Source organism: Anguilla rostrata, chromosome 16, assembly GCF_018555375.3.
Source record: "Anguilla rostrata isolate EN2019 chromosome 16, ASM1855537v3, whole genome shotgun sequence".
Classification (NCBI taxonomy): Eukaryota; Metazoa; Chordata; class Actinopteri; order Anguilliformes; family Anguillidae; genus Anguilla; species Anguilla rostrata.
The window spans coordinates 23,875,815-23,890,404 of NC_057948.1; the positions used below are offsets into that span (position 1 = coordinate 23,875,815).

Here is a 14,590-nt window from a genome sequence, read left to right on the forward strand (position 1 = left end):
AACACCGTACAGTAATCGAAGGCATATTGTAATAGTGGGTGGGTTCGTTGCCTTGCACATATGCGACTGATATGGTTTATGACACACGCACACAATACAGCGACTTTGGCTGTGGCCGTTGGTAGACATTATCAGAATGTGTCCCATTAACCTAGATTGCCACTAAAAATCACTTCAGCGGCATGCCCGTGAGTGCATAAGGGCACTCCGGAGAGCAACATGTGAAAAATAAAAGTCACTGAAATGCAAATAGATTGCCGTCTCCAACGCTATAATTGAGAGTCCGCGTGTCAGTATAGTTGCTCACACTATGAATTAAAACCATTTTCTCGTTTCCTGTGAGCTCGGATGATCCGACATCATTATTGTATTTATGCAAATGAGTCGTTCCCTTGCTTGTGGGTTTATCTTTTTCATTCGGAGAAGTTGCAGTCAAAATTGTCATCACATTCCCACCACCCCTGCCCCCACCCCACAACCAATTTGCTCCGCACAAACGGATGAATACGACTGGAATGGGAGAAGTAGGTTACAGGAATGGCACACAAATTGCATTATTTACCAGCAGTCGAACAGGGGGGTTGAGGGGTCGAGCAATGGCTTAGTCCGGCAATGGGCTGATGGGCACCGTAATAAAATGTATGAGAACTACGGTTATGATCTCGTTATAATTAGAATGGCACCACGCGGATAAGTGGCAAGCGCGCGCAGCAGATCCCCTGGCTTTCCTCGGTCATAGCTGGAATTTAATTGAACTGCTTGCCACAGATCATCCGTTTCCATCAGGGCAGTTAGTCTCTCTCTCTCTCTCTCTCTCGCACATTAAGGACACATCACCTACTCCAGCTGATGTTGTGGTTAGCATGTCTGTACTTGCGCTCTCAGTTTTATGCAGGGGCAATTGCTAGCAAGATTACAGCAGATGTTTTTCTCTCCCCATTAAGGGAAATGCATCATTCTTTTGCATTTGAATTTACATTTACACTTGCAGACTGTGATATCCTAATAGCCGATTAAACTGAGATCACAGATCATGCATTTTATGACAGTTTGAAAGATCACTGTGCATGGGGGTACATTCTGATAAAGTGGTGAGGAAGTGAAGTGTTTGCACTGTGCCCTCCAAGAGGTTGAGAATGAATGCACTGTTTATCTTTGTGTGCCTGCATGTTCGCGCAGGCACGTATGTGTGTGTGCATGTAGTTAGAGTGCTAATGTCTTGCGTGCCCATGTGTGTGGGGTGGGTACACATGTTGTTAGTGTGTGTATATGCGTGCAGTCGGTGTGCCAGTGTGTACACACGTGTAGTTTGTGTGTGCTAACAAAAATTACAGTCGAAGCTGAACATTAATGTGCTTTGAAGGTCAGGTTATGATTGAGCAGAGTGTGTGTGTGAGTGCTTGCGGACCAGATTTGCACATTTGTTGGACCAGTGCAGCAGCTGACATGCCGAGCACAGAGTCACCCCTTAATCGATTAGCTCTGCCAATCGCAGCAATCCATCAGCGGAAATGGCCACATCAGTCTGCGGGACCAATCATAGCAATCAGTCAGCAGTGCCCAATCACAGCAATCAGTCAGCACAACCAGTCATGATGGGGCCAATTTGTAGAACGCAAACCACCCAAATTGACAGATAAACTGTCAAATATCTATTTGAATAATTTTTGGGATTTGTTTTGTTTCTTTAAAAAAAAAAAAATCCTTAACATAAATTGAACATGGTTTGTTAATGTAGATGACATACTTTAAAATTTATAGGGAAAAAATGTATAAATCCTACTATTTCATGGGATGACCATTAAATAACAAGTTAATGCCACTATTTTACATGACTTTGACAGTGTTTTGAAAAAAGTTGTGTACATTTTTACAAACATTTTACCATTCTACCATTACAGTGTTAGCAAGGAGGCCCAAGACTTTTAGTTAGCCAGTAAAACAAAGTAATGCAGTCTTAACTTGCAGTGTCTGCTGCTGCATGAATAACTGGGTTCATGGCAGGACTTGGAGTTAAAGCACAAAGCTTTTTGTTCCAAGAGCATTGATTTCCTATCTCTGCAAAGGGAGAATGAAGGTTGTCATGGAAATTAATGTTGCGCGGAGACCTCTGCTTTTAGATTTGCTGAGGGAAGGGCGGGGCCGTGATCTGGGTCCACCTCTCTGACTCAGGGATTGAGTGACATTTCATCAATTGTGAGGGGATCAGGTTCCTGCAAGTCAGAACCCAGCCTGCTGCAGGGAATTGCTGGAGCTGAGCTTTAAATCGGGTGCCATGTTTGGCCGTCTTAACACTTTGTATTTATTTATTTTTGCTGTCATTGTGTTGTGCCACTGCTGTGGCACCCCGAGCGGTCTGAGAAGCTGTACCTCTTCAGATTATGTCCCTGCTCCTCGAACCCCAACCCTTTGCTCGCTCTCCTCTGCTACTCGCTGCACTAACCTGGCCTGATTGTACGCTCTTCACTCTTTGTTACCGGAGTACTTTGTGATTTTTAATAAAGTGCTCTGGTAATGCTTTCACTGGTGTTTTGTTTTGCTTCACCCCCTTCGCTACGGCTTCTGTGTGGACAGTACGCTTCCCCTGGAATTCTTTTTAAAGAATGATACATTGTCTTTAGAATTTCTTTTCAGACAATTTCCCTGTCTACACTGCATGCTGTTCGTTTTAGGGCTTATCATCTGTTCTAATCTATAAGTCCCTCACAGCATCATTTGAATGTAATTATTTTAAAGTTTGATTGTCATTTTATTCTGTACCGCACCATCTGGAAAATATTTTATGTGATTGAAAGAAGGTTGCAAGCTTTGCGTATCAAGAGGTTCAGACCAAGCAATTATTGAGTCAGTTTGTGTGTACAGAGAAGCATGATCTGCTCTAAATTGACTTCAAATTCATGCTTCTCTGATGAATTCTGGGGATTTTCTTTATTTGCTTTTGGCAGGTCTGTAAGTTTGACAACCTATTATAAAAACCAACTCCCCAGAGTAATTATTTCAGCAGGCCTACAGTTACTGCTAATCAATAACTCCTGTCCATCTTATAACAACAACACTGTTGCTGTAATTTTTATTTTTACGGTGAAATGCGAGATTTTCACATTGTTTTGGGCAGGCAGAAATGAAGATCTGAGTTGAAGCTGACAGTGAGACAGGTGTTTTTTTTTTTTCTTCCCACAGTAATCAAACAACAAACCAATCACATGATTCATAACTTACTTGAACAAAAAGAGGTGAATAGTTATCTATCTGTTGATTTGCTTTTGTGCTCCCAAAAACATTACCTCTGTTTTTTATTCTAATTCAGTTTTTTTGCTGTTTGCATTTGGCGCTGAATCTAGTTCCTCCATCACACTTTAATCCATCTGGCAAATTGACTGAGAACATGTAATGGTTCAATATTTGAGAAAAACCTTCCATTCTGCTAAAAGAAAACAAAAAGAGGAAGCAGGTCTTATAGTGCCCACTAAAAGCAATGTGCCAAACACAAACATGATTACAGGACGCCAGCCCTGGATTCAATAAACAGTTTGTCCTTTAATTTGACCTTCTGTTAAATGGTTTTTAATTAAAAGTTTTTATTTTTAAAATGTTTTTTTACCCTGTCTTTCACAAACGGTTTGACAGATTTAACATTCATGAAAATGGAGGGGAAAAAAGTAATGTTTGCATTTATATGTCTGCAAAAGACTATGTTGGCCGAATCCATGCTTTGGTCTTAAGACTGGGATTCGTCATGTTTAACCTTTACAGAACAGTGAAAAAGAGTTTTTAATAAAGATGTCTGACTTTTAAAGCCTTTGAGCAGTGGCAAACAAGCCTGACTGACTGGGCCACAGTGTCCTGTAAGGGACTGGTTTGGGTCCCTGAGTTCTGAAGCATTTGGAGAGTACCGATCATGGCAACCAATTATTTCTTTATTTTTTTGTATCTGGGGGAATAGGCCGGGCTGCATGGACCAGTTACCTTTTATAAAGGCATGGATTGTTTACTTCAATGTGAATTTAAATTTGTTGAAGGACATAAATCCCAGCTCATATTTTTCCTATTTTTAATTATGCATGGATTTCTTCGCCCCGTGCACACCATTATAAATGATTCTCTTTCAAACGGGCTTTAAGAAATCTTTAAAATGGCTAGGAATTTTTTTCTCAATCTGTCATTGTTGTCACTGTACACTGACGTTGGTTATAAATTCTATTAAACTGTAATTTGAATTTTTACTGTTGGTGCTGGGTCTGTGATAAGCACAATCTCGCTGCATGCATAGCAAACACCACTGCTCATATTAAAAAAAGAAGAATAAAATTATGGTCTGAACCAATGCATAATTTAAAGACACACTCGGCATTTCCGGGTCATCATTTATTCATCAGCTTCTTCCCAGCCCATATCAATATGTTTTCAGTCTGTCTGGTAGGAATATGGCTTTAAAGAAAATCGATTGTTCATGTCGGAGGTTTCTGCTCATTGAACAAAAGTGTAGTTCAATAGTTCTGTGTTGCAATAACCTACGGTCCCTAGCAGGTGATAAATCAAATCATGCTTTACCTGTCAATCAGAGCGATGCACATATCAGGAACAATAAGCTGCTTATTTATTTTTAAAAAAGGCAACTGAGGCCATTCTCTGAAAATAATGACTGTGATTTGCTATTTTGTGTATGACTTTTGGGAATGAAACTGGTTTAGAATTAAATCATTCAGAAATCAATAAGTAGTTAAAAATAAAAACTGTGGAAAGGACCTTGGTTTGTCCAACCAAACACTTGTGTTCTCCCTGAGTTTTAGTTTCTCAAACAGCCAGTCCTGGTATCTCTGACTTCAGCAACCAGATACAGAATTGACAGAATTGCATTGTGTAAGATGACACAGCCAAATCTAAGTTAATCGAAAACTGATGAGGGTATTACACCTTTCTGGTGTAAAAAGAATAATATCAATTGGTCAGTTATGTTTTTTAAAATACTTGAACTTTGTCTCGCCTCGTACAGGTGAATATTTCATTAACCAAATTGCAGGGTGGGCTGAAGGATTTTGGTTTCCCTAAATGAGAATGAACCAGGGGAAACTGATGGTGGTGGCAGTAATTGCAGACCGGGAAATTGGCGTAAGAACAATAGCACCCTGTGGATACTGCACAATTAAATATCTTTCAAAAATAAAAAAATAAATAATGATAATAAAAATGAGAACCTGAATTGTGTGGCCCACAGATGGTTTTGGCCCTGAACCACCACGGAGTGTTTTTTCCAGCAGCCGGCTTTGCCAAATCCAACATGTGTGCTTTACCTTCTGTGGTTGGGTTTCATGTCATTTCTGCTGAAACACAGGTACAGACTGCATTCGGACTGTCTTTGCTTTGTGCTGATGTGACGCCCGCCAGCCACAACCTTAAGCTGAACAAGCACACGGGCTGTGGTTCACGCCAATTGATGGCAGTTTCCTACACAGCATGTCTGACCTGTTTTTCTTATTTGCTTGTTTGTCCTGAATGCATGATGATGTGTCTATCACATGCAGTGTTCGTGTGCAATCATTGAGTTGTTTATCTGGGACAGAATGCCTGCATGTGTGCTCATATGTATGTGTATGTGCGAGTGTGCATGTGGCGTGTGCGTGTGCATGCATGCTCATTTGTGTACGGGTGGAGATGGACTGACCGTGTGGAATCGTGGTTGGGGAGTTGGGTGTGGGCCAAGACATTGTCCTTCAATAGATGTCATTAGAGTGAATAATGCACAATGTCAGAGGCAGCTAAATGGCAACAGTGAACAAATTCTAGGATTCAGCACAATGGAATACATTGGACATGACAAATACAATATAAAACTAAATGAACAGTTACATTTTTAAGTAGTTGAATGTACATAAAATCCAAAAATGCATATCATTATAACATTTTAATTGGTAGAACAAATTAAAGCAGTTATAAAAAGAAACCAAGACTTTCATTGAGCTTGCTTCCCTGTGGTTTTAGGACCGAACCCTGGATATGGACCGGGTCAAAAATACACTGGCCTGACGATGCGATACTTTTAATGCCGTCCCAGTTTGGGAACATTTAAAAAACGCTTGCCTTTTACGAGACCGGACTAGTTCCCACGATCTAGAGTATAAACATAGAAATCTATTTGTGTGTGAGTGCCCCTCAGGTCTGACCCCGCTGGTGCACAGACAGGTGTGTGTGTGCGCGGGAGATCTGCTGAGCAGGCCCAGGAGCGACCTGGTGGAGGGGCATAGCCAAGCATGCTGGGAAGGCATGTGTTTTGGCATAGGGAAGAGACCACGCATGCGTCGGCATAGTCCGCTGTCCTGCGGTACACCGCATGGAGCAAAAAAGAATTGGCTGAGTCAGCACCACACACTCCTGACTCCTGCTCCCTGAAAGGTTACCATTCATTTGCTGAGTGTGTGAGAGTGAGACAGAGTGTGTGTGTGTGTTTGAGACTGAAAGAGTGTGTGTGTGTGTGTGTTTGAGACCGAAAGAGTGTGTGTGTGTGTGTGTGTGTGTGTGTGTTTGAGACCGAAAGAGTCTGTGTGTGTGTGTGTGTGTGTGTGCGTGTGTGCAAAATGTGCAACATTTTACTCCCTGTGGTCACGGGCCTGTTCTTATCGGACATTGTGATTCCCTCCCACTTCCCAACAGTACCAACCCCCCACCCCCTCCCCCCACCATTGATCCTGGGTCAGCCACTATCACCTCATCAGCTCCGCACACTGCCCAAAGCGTACCCTACCCCCAATACACCAGGCCTGCTACCTCCTCTCTCTCCTCTGTTCCCTCCTTCATTCCCTCTCTCATTCTGTATGCAGGACCCTCTCTTTCCAGATAAGACTGTTTGGCACAGTCAAGGTCTCACTCCAAAGCCGTTTCTATTCAAGGGCGTTGGGTCTTCTGCACCAACAGATAGGTGCAAAAAGCAAGAACAAAAAAAAAACACCTACCAGCTTAAGAAACAATTCACACACATGGTCGATTGCCTACAACTTTCAGTAGACTGAGTATTTAGTAGTTGTCACTCATTATAAACATTTCACAAGTTATAAATTTGGAGAAGTAGTCGCTTTTGCCCTGGTATTGGGCATTGCTGGGAAGTTGATCACTGGACAGAATATGAGATTTCCCCTCATTCATCGCAAGAGCTAACACAAGTTCACCTGTGACGCTTTCTATTTGAAGGCTGTGTCACATTGTGTGCCGAGTATAGTGTCATGGCTGAAAAGCTGTGGGCATGTAATTGAGGTTGCAGGTTCAAATCCCAGGTGGACTGCACTGCAAGTGCCTACTTAACCTCGATTCCATATGGAGAATTTCCAACTTTGCAGTGTTGAGTAAGCACACATGATAAGCAAGGAAGTAATATAACATAAAAAGAGGCTAGCAAACTGGGGGTGCATCCATGATACTTGTAAAGCACCATCCCACCCCCACCCCCCTCCCCAAAAAAGAGGCACTGTCCCATTTCCCCAACCCCTGCAGAAGGCCATGTGGGGAAAAGTCATACCTCCAATGGGCTTGTCGTTCACAGCCTTTTGGAATGCCAGTTGTTTGTAACGTCTGACCCAGGTGTAACTGTGCACTGTGCTATACTGGAGAAAATCCCCACAAATGCTTGAAAATCAACTGTTAACACCTCCCAAGTTCCGCATGACAATAGAGCAACGTCTAAATGTACAAGGAGCACGGGCATGTCCAGCTGCTGCCCCCACATGTTTGTTTTTGTTTCTGGAGCGGGGAGGCGGGGGGAGGGAAGGTGTTTGGGAAGGGTTTTTTATTGATTTAATTTACATTTCACTCTGTCTTGCAACACTAAGACTGAATTTTGCAGCATGTACAAAAACACCAGAAATATTTCATCATAAATCATCTAAATAAATAAAAGGCCATGGGTGTGTTTCCTCCGAACCCAGAACTGAAAAAGCAAACATCGAATAAAATCTGGCTACGAAAAGAAGGTGCAGGCCGTCCCGCCTGCCTGCACCTTCTCACCATGTGTTTATTCATTGTCTTTCTTAACGATCGTGCGCTCGGTTTCCCGTAACTGAAATGGGCATTGGCGTGGCGCGGGTTTCATTAGCCACGCGGCTAACGGGACGCGCGCCGTGCTCTCGGTTGCGCGTGCGGCTGGCTGGCTGCTCCGCATTACTGCTCGCCGCACGCGCGGCGGAGGAGAGCGGTTCTGTCTCGACAGGTCAGGCCATCAGGCAAGCCGCTGCAGGCCTCCGTTTCTGGTTTCCTAATTAACAGCGACCGACTGGGAAATCTTTGAAATGGGGTGGGAGGGTTAAAAATATATGAATGTTTTCCCTCTATTGAAGAATGGCTTGTTGAGTGGCTGTGGTCTGCTCCAACTTGCCTGAGCAGCAGCGAGGAGTGCACGCTTTCCTCTTCTCCCCCCCACACAATCAATTTTGTGGAGACTGCGATCAATGGTTTGACGCCGTTGTGAATAGAGGAGAGCACGGACACCGAAGGGCTTGAGCGGCCTTGACGTGCCGAGCGTTTTGTTAATGGGGAAATGAAGCATTTACCCTCCTTCTGCATTAACAAGACAAATAAACGGATAACCACAAACATGTAAACCCCTCTGGATAAGGGCAGCTAATACACATCTTCATGGTAGGAGTAACAGTAATGTAGACGAGATGTATGAAAGGTCAGAGGTCATGCAGTAAAATGGGGCAGTTGTAAGATGCCTTCAAAAACAATGCGTCCCAAAATGCAGGCTTAGACTGTTAGTCAAGTTTTGTTCTATAATCTTTTCAGGCAAAACAGGACTTGCGCGACATTAATGTAGTTCCCACAGTGTATCCATCCTTTAAAGTAGTTGTAAGTACAGCTATAAAACAGGTTTTTTTCTGTTTTTTTTAATTCCCTCAGTGCACCCCACATTGAGTTTGAGGCCAGAACAATTAAAGATGAGCTATGGCACTCTGTCCTTGTAACTGTGAGGGAAATACAGAGATCCTCTGCTCCAAGAGAATGAAATGGGAGATATTTCAGTTTTTTAAGTTCCTGTACACACAGTAAATATCTTTTCTCTCCTCTTCAGTTAAAGGAGTCAGCATCTGCAGCAGCAATGGAGGTCAGTGTACTGGTTTTAGGAAACTGTGCTTGTAACAAGAAAATTGCAAGTGTGATCCCCGATCGGGGGGGGGGGTTGACATCTGTGCCCTTGAATGAAGGCGCACTGCTTTAGTAAATACCCAGCTGTACGAGTGGGGATGTGTGAAACGTCTGCTCTGTAAGTGCCCTCAGAGAGGGGAGTCTGCTGAGACGATAAATAACCGCGGAAAAGGACAGCGGTGTCATTCCTGCGGCTTATTAGCTTACAGGCTGTGCTATCAGGTCATGTTCTGAGTGGAGGAGGGGCCTTTCTGTGTGTTCTACATCATTACTTATTTGCGTTCGTTTTTACAGACTGTTTTACAGATTCATTCGATGTTTACTGAAGGGGGGGCGGGGGGGAGTTGAAATGCAGACAAAATTTTTTGGGGAGGGCTTTGAGGGTGCTTTGTACCTAATTTCCACATAATTGATGCATATCTCTAGCATTTTGAGGGGGTGGGACGGGGGGTTGGGGAAATACCCCCCCCGGCTACGTCTCTGGGCACAGAGACGCCGAGGGGCCATTGTGCCGGTTTTATTTCCAGCTGAGCTCAGGACATTAGGTTTGATTAGGCTTTTAATTGCTATAGCAACTCGAAAAATTAAATGCGTAATTAAGTTTAACTGGTGCAGACAGCCGACCTAAACTGATACGGACTAAAACAAGATTTTTTTATGAAACATTTTATCTCTTTGCTGGCCCAAACACCACTCCCTAAAAATGTTTCTACGTACACTCTGTAGCAGATGACTGTCCAGATACACATCTGTAAAATCATGAAGTCCAGATTAGTGCTTAATTAGAAGCTCACTCAGACATAATTAACTGAGCTCAGTGTGAACGAAAGCCAGAATCTAAGGAGGTCTTGGCATTCTGGGGTCACAAAGCTTACAGTGCGGCGTACACAGTAAGCGTAGCAGGCGTCGGCTTCTGCCAAAAAAGCGGAGCTTTACTGGGCCCCCGGTGCCTCTCAGTCTGGGTTTCCCTCCCTACACTTCTGAGATTCAAAGTCGCTTTAAGATGAATTATAATGTATATCAAATAAAAGACTTTGGGCAGGCTTCTCCTTTAGGAATAAAATACCCACTGCTGTCTTCCTTTACTCACTTTGTGCTGCACAGAAATAGTTTTATTGACTTATTTCATTTATTTATTTATTTATACTTTAAAGAAGTAACCGCGAGTATAAAGTTCATGGGTGCTTTATCTTATCCCACGGGTGAATCGGGAGAAATAAAGCGGACGCAATAACTGATCTTTGGTACTGCGGAACAAGTGAGCCTATGGAGGAAAGAGAGCAGGCCTGCTTTGAGTCAAGGGAACTGTCAGGTGGTTGAAGGAAAGCTGAAAAAGGCAGCAGCCTGGTCCCGTGCAGGTATTTTCAGTGCCTGACCTGACCTGGTCTCCCCTGTGGCGACCACAGTGCCAGTTAGCTGAGGTGTTTAACCCTTTGCGCTCTTACGAGAGGCTCCATATTGATTTTATAATGGGGCAGGTGTCAGATTTCGACGCTACGCCTGGATCTCCCTATAGTACCTCTCGGTTTTTCCAGGAATGAAAAATTAAAGCTGTGGAAAATATTGAATGGTTCACGGTAGTTTTTGGAGTCATAGGGTCGGTATGTTCTAGTTAACGTACGAAGCTGCTCTTATTCACCAGCCGTCTTTGTCATATTACAATTTAAATGTGTATTGAATATTTCAGTAAACTCACTGGATAATAGTGAACATTAATGTATGAATTGCAACATGGTTATGTGTTCAAAATATTTTATTTTGCTTAGCTATATTCATACCTCTCCCAGGCTATTTTGCTCAAATGGTTTCCGCACATACCCTCTTTTCAGCACATCTGCTCTTGGTTCCTGCTCTGTGGTACAAGGACAGTGTCACAACTTGAATGAAAACTGTTAGCTACAAGGCTCCCATTCAACTGTACTGTAGCGCATTTCCATCCTGCAGAAATAATGTGCAATGTTCAATACGGAGAACATACCATGCGCCCAGCCCCCCTCCCCCGTAGTTTTCCTCATTCACACATGACTGGGATAGTTTGGCTCAGTAGATAGTGATCTTTCTCCTTAGGCTACTGACAGGCCTAATCCTGTGTGTTTTAAAACAAACATCTCCGATGTCCTGCCAAATCAGGCAGCTCGCTTCGTTAGAATTTCATGCTTGCTTCTGGTGTGTGTCACATTGAGAAAGAGGTGAATGTGAAGCAGGAGAAACGGGCCCTGTAGCATGGCAATGCTTTCACTGCAGGCTATATCTGGCCTTCTGTGGAGTTACATACAGAGCTTGTATGTGTGTGTGTGCATGTGTATTCACATGTTTGTGTGTGTGTGTGTGTGCGTGCGTGCGTGTGCATGTCTGTGCACGTGTAAGAGAGACTTTTACCTGGATTCTTTAAACATTTGTGCTTAACTCTGGCCAACAAATGAATGAAAGTGAGAGTGTTTTTAGGCAAGTTACACAATTGGGCTAAATGGGGGGAAAAATTCTGTTGACTGGGAAGAAGTAAACAAACACTTGAATTTATTTGTAAGGCAGAGCTAATGTTGACAGTTAGAGTGTGTGTGTGTGTGTGGTGGGGGATGTGAGAGAGAGTCTGAGGTGTGTGTGTTTCCGTGGCCTGCTTGGTCTGAGAGTGTAAGAGAATATACGAGATGTGTCGGTGGTGGTGGTAGTGGGGGGTGGGTGAGTGGGTATGAGAGTTTGTCTGTTTAGGGGGGTGTGTGCCTGTGTCCTCGACTTCAGGTGCTAACAGTGCAGAAATGGCTGACTCTGCTCTGTTCGTGCCTCTGTCTGTTCTCCGCATTCCAACGCGTGAGACCAAAATTCCAACTGCCACGCCCTTTCACTTCCTCACAGGGCGCTGCGCACTATCACGATTGTACAGCACAGTGGCAAAAATAGGCACAACACTTATTTTTTCACTTGTTTACTCTCTGTAACGTTAAATAACAGCAGGGAGCGGTTAGGGCCATTGCAGGCTGTCCCGGAGTTGGGAATCACAGGATTCCTGTTTCTGCGCGTGTTTGTGACATGCAGATGTGTCGCTGAAACCTGAGGGAAGGCTTTTTCAAAGGAGGCTGCCAGCGGCAGACTCGTGTTCCAAAGCGACGGAGGTTTTGATCGTTCATACCGTGCGTTTTGGATTTCTGTTTAGCCGACACTCCAGCAGGGGTAATGCCTAATTTTACAGCAGGTTGTCATTTATTTTCTATATTTGTACACGCTTGTGACGAGAGTGAGTGCTGCAGTTTGGTTCCCGTTAGGGACGGTTATCCTTGTGGTGAATGAATGTGTGTGCGAGTGCGTGCGTGCGTGCGTGCGTGCGTGCGTGCGTGCTTGTGTTTGTGTGTGAGAGAGACAGACAGAAAGAAAGTGAGAGAGAGCGCGCTTTGTTGAATGGACCCTTTATGTGACCAACATGCTCATTGTGGTGAGGGTCCGGGGTGAAGTGAAATAGCCTTTGTGTCAGAGTGGTTTGCTTTAGAATGAGTTCAGCCGAGTGCTCGTCAGTGTGTGAATGTGTGGTGTCAGGAACATTTCCTTCCATGTTAATGACCGTAGGAGTTTGCTACTACAGCCATCTTAGGCTCATTGATTCCAAGCATACAGTAAATGTGATTTACAGGGGCTGTAATTTAGGCACTTTTCTAGAGCATGGATGGGCCCCTTGATCTGACATATAATCTGGACCATGTCAGCGCAGACTGTGGCTGGTAGCCATGGTAGGAGTGGACCTAACGCCACCCAGGGAAGGGTAGGCTTTAGTTGACCCAAATGCTGATCGGGTGCCCAACCTGGTCCACCTACTGAGCCACACATGAAGCATCTTCATCCTACTCCTGTCTGTGCAAGTCCGTTTCATAATCTTGGATAGAAGTTTAACTTTTTAGTGATCATGTTCTGAACACGTCAGCCAGGTCCTGTGGCAACCTTTAATCGCGGCTGCGTTTTGTTCTCGATGAGGAACAGCCGCTTTCACAAGACCGTGCCGTGCCACGTAAGTAATTACCAGGGGGGGCCCACCTTCCGCCTTGGCATATCAGGACTTTTTACGACTAAGCGTCTTCTCTCAGAAAGTTTTGAAATACTGATGAGTAAGACTGCATCACACAGATGGGAAGTGAGAGGGAGTGCTGTATATGTTCACTTGGGAAGCTGTCTGTGACAAACTGGAACTCCGTATCTCTGGCTGTGATTGCTGACGTGAGCTCATTAAATCAGCCTGTGTGATTCATACCCAAAACTTTTGCGTTTTTGGGCAGATGTGTCTGGCCCGGTTGGGACTGGTGGGAGGTCGGTGTGGGCGCTCAGACGGAGGGGGCAGTTTGAAGTCAGAAGATGGATTTGATGTGGTAGCCAGTCACCCCCCAAATTAAGGATTGTTCTGGTTGATTGTTTCCCAGATACAGCTGTGCACTGTAAAAAAGAAAAAAGAAAGAAAAAAGCTCTTTAATTATAAGAGGGAAAGAGAGATGGAGGAGAAAGAAAGAAAAAAAACAGACCACTTGGAGTGATTTAAAGGAAGTGGGTGCCCCTGCGGGCTGAGGCGCAGAGGGGTGGCGTGTTGCTCAGACATGATCTGTGGTGAGTCAGCTGGCACACCTGCGTGTGCGTGTGCGTGTGAGTGCGAGTGTGAGCGTGCTTCCAGGGAAGGGTGTGGTCCTCACACAAGCTTGGCGTCCTGCGCTCTGTGAGAGCGGGGATCCCTCCCTTTCCGGGCTGCCCAGTGTCGCCCCCCTGAGGGTTTAACATGACTGATCGTTTCGGGGAGCAAGGGATAGCCTCTCTCCCAGCTCGAGGCAAGAGAGGCCTTCCCTCGGTCCCTGAAACGATCAGTTTACCACCCCCCCCCCCTCCCCTGTTACTGAAGCTACTGAACACGGCTGGCTGCAGACTGTTAATTACCCCGTTCAGGAAAGGTTACCCCCATTCCCTGAGCCTGTCCTACCCTGCTTCTACCAGATTCCTTTTTACAGAAGCTCTATAAACTGAAGCCAGAATGTTCTTGCCTTATGGCGTATTATCATTACAGTGTAAAGCTCTACAAATAGGCAACCCCAAATCTCACGCTCACGTTAGGAGCCGGAATGAAACTCGGGGCTTTACGGAGCGAGAGAGGGAAAAGTAATTAAATTCAGATTCAGTGGAAATGGATTCCAGAGAGCAGAATGTTCTTCCACCTTCTTCCAAAAAACTTTTTTCCATGAGATTGAGAAAAAAAATCCGTGTGCGTGCGTCCGTGCGAGCGCATGAGTGTGTGTGTTTGTGCATATATTTTGGGATAATTTTTTTTCCCTGCCAATGTTATTTTTGTTCATCAAAGGGAATGTCATTTTAAAGCTATGTATTTTAAACCCAAGAAAGAATGCATTTTTTCCAGGTTCAGATCAGCTCTTTTTTGCTACTTTGATGTGGTTGTTGTGGTAAAGCAACCAGTCAGACACGTGGGCGTGGCCCCAGCAGA

The 14,590-nt window shown here is 44.4% G+C and overlaps 1 long non-coding RNA gene across 13 annotated transcripts in view; it reads left to right on the forward strand.

Annotated features, from left to right (window-relative positions):
- LOC135242566 (uncharacterized) overlaps positions 1-14,590 on the forward strand; it is a 235,752-nt gene that overhangs the window by 40,308 nt on the left and 180,854 nt on the right. The gene's annotated exons all lie outside the window — the stretch shown is intronic.